The 6000-nt window shown below is 41.6% G+C and overlaps 1 long non-coding RNA gene across 1 annotated transcript in view; it reads right to left on the reverse strand.

The window, feature by feature from the left end:
* LOC107322426 overlaps nucleotides 1–5624 on the reverse strand; it is a 47455-nt gene extending 41831 nt beyond the window's left edge. Inside the window, exon 1 of the long non-coding RNA XR_004309342.1 lies at nucleotides 5396–5624. This is a non-coding gene — a long non-coding RNA (uncharacterized LOC107322426). The remainder of the gene's footprint in view (nucleotides 1–5395) is intronic.
* Between the last annotated feature and the right edge of the window lie 376 nt (nucleotides 5625–6000).

A 6000-nucleotide genomic window follows, 5' to 3' on the forward strand; every position in this document is an offset into this window, starting at 1 on the left:
ATTATTGTTGTCTGTTTTACAGTCACACCATTGTTTGCTTACAGGAAACGAGCATGTAAAGCTTTGAACCCCATCTCCCTTGCACTTGATGCACCCCTGTACAGTCCTCAAATACTACTGAACAGCTCTCAGGGAACACTGTGTGTTCAGGGTTGCCTGCCCATCCTCTTGATCCGGGTGGTGTAGTACCATCTGTCTACCCAGGCTTTTCCTGTCTCTGCTACATAATTGGATAGTACTCTCTGTGCTTTCTGTTTGCTGTTTGTACAACATTTTGCATAATGGTATCCTGATCCATAGAAGAGACTGCAGTAAAGAAGTACCAAAAAATCCTAGCCGCCCTCTGATAGTGAGTAGGGCTTACTGAAATCAATATGTAAGAGAAGCCCATAAGTTAGTCTCTACAGGGAGCCTTGGCATAGCATGGAACTGCATGATGCCATGGGCTAATGCTGGGAGCTTGTCATCTCTAGAAGGGTAAATTCTTCCATCCTTAGCCTCCATCTCATGTATTTCAATGCAACCCAGATCTAAGCTAGGCAATGTTTTTGACCCCAGATGCTGTGGTTCATGTGAGGCGTGTGGCCCCTCGAAAGCCCCACCATTGCTGCTGGCAGCATTCCTGCCCTGGCCAGCAGTGGTAAAATCACAGCAATGCTCCTTAGGCTCACCCAGGGTACCTGTTTAATTTATAGATCTTGAGTACTGCTGGCTCCCCTCCAAATCTCTGATCTACTAGCTGTTTTTAATGATAAATTACATATGTTTAATAGCTCAGCTATTTTGTTTAGCTCCTTCAGAACTTTGAGATGAATAGGCTCCAGTCGTGGTGATTTATTGCAATTTAATTTGTCAAGTTGTTTCAGCACTTTTTCTTGCACTCCTCTGACAGCAGTTCACCTTCACAAACCAAAGACGGGTATTTCCCCATTCTCCTCGAAGTGAGACCCTCACAATAATTATTTGGTGAGCTCTTTCTTTTCTCCTGACCTTATTTTCTCCTGCCCCACTGATTAAATTTAGGGATTTTGCTGTGAGTTTCTTGTGTTCAAATCCTTTACCACCACGGTTATGCCATACAATCCCTTTCATAAGCTGATTGATCATCAGTTTAATAGAAGATACAGTTTTGCCCTAGATTTTTCTAGAATTTCTCTGTTCTACATTCAAATATTTTCTTTTGATTTCCAGCCTACTCATGACTGTTCTCTGTCCCCAATCATTGTCCACATCTGTTTCATCTGAAGTAATCCTTCCTGAACACGGATGATCAGATGCACAGAATGCCAAGTGAGGTTTTCACTTTCCTTTCTTTCTGGCTGTCCAGCCTGGCTCCAGTTTGCCTTTCTGCTTTTTCATGGCTGACTTATATCAGGGCTTTGTATTTATGCATAAAGAACAACTGTAACAAAGTCTGTAGGGTACTCGGCTGGTTCCTACTTGAAAGTTCCCTATTTGTAAGAGATTTCTGCTACTTGTCCCTGGGCATGTGACCTTGCAGATGGTATAATTGAATTTAATCCAATTTCTATTACTCCATTTGTCATTTATTACTTTCCATGTGATATCCTAATAGTCCCCTATATTAACAGTACCTCAACATTAATATTGCAATCAGCAAATTTCATTTGTGCATTCTTACATTTGAGCCAAGATCCTTAAAGAAAGACTGGCTGATTTCAAGGCTTTTCCTTGCACCATTCTCCAGCATCCTCACATCTCCCAATTTAACACTCCTGAAGTGCATCCATAACTAGATCTACAATATTTCTACTGACACTGGCTTTATTTAGATTAACTTATTGTGTGACAACAGATGAAAATCATTGTTAAAATCTACCTCGTTGAATTTTATTGTGTTTTGCCTGCCTAAAGTATCTACTTTGTCAGAGAGGGAGAGTTCAGAGTTGTCTCATGTGACCTGCATTTGGGAAGGCAGTTTTTCTGCCCTATTTGTAATCATTCCTATGTCCCACTGCTGCCAAGCCAAGGAAATAAAAAAATACATATGCACCAACAAACAAACAACACTCTAAAACCTGATAAATGATTGAATTAATAATAATGCATCTAATTCTTTAGTACTGTCAGCAACTCATTAGATCAATGTTTAAGCCGTACTAAATGGGGTTAGTCTCTGTGCTTGATTTTTCTTCAGCATCTGGGGTTTTTCACAGCTGTATGTGGTTTTAAAGTAGCTTCTTGGACCCTGCAGAGCTCTTCTGGCCAAAGGAATGCTGTGAGAGATTTGTGTCACTTTGCAAAGGTCAAATACGTAACCATGTTGGTTTAGGTTGTAGCTGTTTTTCTCTCCATTTCCTAATTGTTCTTTTTTATTTGGTCTGGGACATGCTGGCTTTGATGTAACAGTAATAAAGATTCTCTAAACATTGTTAATGACCCTGGATGGGAATTCCTAAATCTTCCCAAAGAAAAAAAAATCATGGTTAAGATACCCCCAAGGGTATTGCCACTCTGGGGAACACTTTGCCCAGCAGGATATTGCATTTGCAGACCACTGTCTTGGGAAAGTCTCAGGACCCCACAGGAGAAATTGCCCTGAGCTCCTAAGTAAACAAAAGGCACTCCCTCCTGCAAGGCCGGCAAACTTTTAATTACAAAACTGAAGAGATGAATCAGTTGGGTGTCACTTGACCGGGGAATGCTCTGGGTGACCGAATAGATGTCACAGGGGATGACAACAGGTAATGGGTGTGAAGTGCCCTGGCAGCTGGGAGATATTTCCTAAAGGAGGAGATTAGTGACTGAGCAGCTAAATGGGTCACTGAATGGCGATGGACTGGAGGGCAAGCGGAGAGCAAGGGACAATCTGCAGACCATTGCTGGAACATGATACGAACCATGCCGATTACACCTCAAGTGCCTTGAAGTGTGATACTCACTTCCTGAATAAACTGCCCAAATAAGTTTTTTGCTTTTAAATGGAGACTGTTGAGATTTCTTAAATAACACTCCTTAAAACATTTTCTTAGGAAGCTCCTTACATATTTCTTTCTTTCTTTTTTTTTTTTTTTCCCTATATTAGAGTTTATAATCTTTGCAAACTTTTTGGAAATATGTCTTTAGGTCTTACTGTGCATTCAGAGGTTATGGCTTTTTGTTTTCATTGAACAGAGCCACAAGTTAGGTAATAGAAATTGGGAAACCTGAGGAGACATGCAAAACGTTGATCTTTTGGTTAGAAAGCATCCATTAAAACAATATAAAAAGCTATCAGCTGTGTCAACTTGGAAAGCTGTGCTGTGCAAATAACTCTCTGAGGTCAAAGTATTTTGCAAAATCATCCACTTCCCTCCTCTCAGTCATCATGGTTACGGTGCAAATGCCTGCCTCAGACAAGCATCATTGCATGTTCTGACAGCATAATGTGGGACTGAAAGCATGTTTTAATTTTTGCACAGCTGAAGCCTTCAGGAGAAGCTTCAGAAGGTACAGTGGCACCTTCAGATGAGAGGATGTGCGTGCTGAGGTTTTCCTGTCTATCAGGAAGCAGGAGGCATTGCAGAAGATCTAGTTGAGAGATCCATTGCAAGGCAGGAGGTCCTAATCCTTTATTTTCCAATTGCTTCCTGATTATGACATCATAAAGTGGACTATCAGTGTCCAGACTTTTTTACTGTTCTTCCAAGGAATGTCTCTTGTGACCACATATGCCCTACCCTGGCCTGAAATATGGATTTTACCTATTGCCATTCTGGTTTCCAAAGTGAAACTGTGATGAGTGAGCAACAGATGAGAATTCATCTGCCCATAAGGGGTAGGTATGGCATGATACACTAGAGAGATGTTACAAAATGTCACATTCCTGGTCTTTCTCCCCTGCTTGCTCCATGGCTCTCAGCCACATGGATACACCTGGTCAGAAACTCTAAACGTCTGAAGAGCAGCCTCTGGCTTGCGAGAACCGAGATGCCATGGTGCCGTGCCACGGGAATGCATTAGATACCCATGGCTCTCAGGAGCCAGTTGTGTGAATCATGTTTAAAGCCCAGCATGGGGCAGAAACCACCTACTCCATGGACCTGTGTGTTGACAGCTCAGGAAACCAAGTTAGCTTCTCTTGGATGGGCTGTAGGCTGTTGCTCCCTTGTCTCCTGCAGGCTGCCAGGAAGGGGAGAGGCACAGTCTGGTGTGTGCTCTGCAATGTAAGAGATGCTCCCTGACTCCTGTTGTTGTACGTCCTTATCTTCTGCATTGGGGTAAGCCTGTTCTCACTAACTGCGCGCATGGAACAGCTTACTTTAAGCCAAGTGTTGCTCTCCCAAGCAACAGGAGAGCAACTCTCTCTTATCAGGGCAGAATTTAGTAAAGAAAGATCTGTTAGATAAGTGTTATCCAAATGCCAGCAAAGACAGAAGAAATGAGCACCACCAGTACCAAAACACAGACAGCCAGGAGCATCTCTTCCACAAGCCTTTCCATGACAAACCCTTTCCTACACAATTGCTGGACTGTGTTTATATTCCAGCCTTGGGAAATAAATCTTGTGTCATGAAATAGGAAATAGTTCAACATTTTACCACTGCTATCATAATGAATTAATTTGATATTCATGGGAATACCACATGTGCTTTTGTAGGTGTTCTACTACCATTTCACTTTCACTAATGGACACTTAAGTTGTACTGATTTTTCCCCAAAGCCACATAATGATCAGTAATATTCCTGAATAATTGCATGTTAAGTGGAAGTTAACGGGGTTGACTACTCACAGAAATATGTCAAAATATTTTTACAATTTTGAGTTGGAATTTGAATATCGGCAGGACCTACCAATACTTTTAAATATGTGGTAAGTTTCACAAATAGAAGTTGTGATGGAATACTTTTTGAGGGTTAAAAAGCCCTCAAATGCTTTTTGCTGAATAATATTTGCAGACATCTGCAGAGCAGAAAACTTGTGTTAAAAGAAAAAATAAAAAAAAAAAAGAGGGAGAAAACCAAATGTAAACTCAAACGGTATAAAAATGTAATTGTTAAATAATAGCTTACAATCCACAATTTCATTTATACAGTTGCTTGAAACAAAACTTTGGTTGCAGGCATTTTAAAAGCAGAATAACCTATGAATTCTGTGGGGGAAAAGCTTAAAAAATCGGTGTCCTTTACTAATGGATAAACTTTGCTGCATGAATATGCTGTATTTGTATCTTTGTAGCTTTGTATCTACAGCTTAGTCTTATTCTGAGCCTGAGTGAATACAACTCACAAGAAGCTGGTGTTGCCCAAATGTAAAGCGAGTGAGGAAAAAGCTCCTGACCCTACTTGAAATGTTGGCTGGGTGTACATTCACCACATCAGCTCTGCCTGGGATCTTGCAAAAATTCCCCTTGGCTTTCACATTTGGCTCAGCTGTACATAAAAGCAAGCATACCTGGGGTGCGAAAGATGGCCTCCATGGACTGTGTCTTGTGTGTCCCATCTTCTCATCTGCTTTAGGGCGAAGCAAAGCAAGCAACAGGAGTGAGAGGTGAGTGAGAAAGTTGTGCTATGAGAGACGGATGGAAATGATCTGTTGCAAAGAAGACTACAGCAGACATGAGGAGCCTTTAGGGGCTCTTTCTACACACCTGTTGCATGGTGGCCACTGTGATGTCACAGAGAGAACACAGAGAAGCTGCTGTAGCTCTGTCCTTGGGTGAACCCTGAGTGTCACATGAGACCTTGAATGTGAATGAGCCAAAGGCGCTCTGTTGTGCTCACATTAATGACAAGGGGAAGGTCCAGGAACTGGACAGGGTTGAAGAAGTGGATCAGGACATCTGTGTCCTCAGGAGTATCCCGTGGTTCCAGCAGGAACCACTGAAGGTACCTAAGAATCCTTTAATTAGAAGATTTACTTGTCATCTCAGCATTTAAATTACATGCTTTGTAATTTACATGCCTAGTTGGGTGGCTGCTCTTCAGAGTCACGGCACCTATTCTTGAAGGTACAGAGAAATTTCTAAGTGCAAATCTCAGTATAAATCCATCTGTTGT

Source organism: Coturnix japonica, chromosome 1, assembly GCF_001577835.2.
Source record: "Coturnix japonica isolate 7356 chromosome 1, Coturnix japonica 2.1, whole genome shotgun sequence".
Lineage (NCBI taxonomy): Eukaryota > Metazoa > Chordata > Aves > Galliformes > Phasianidae > Coturnix > Coturnix japonica.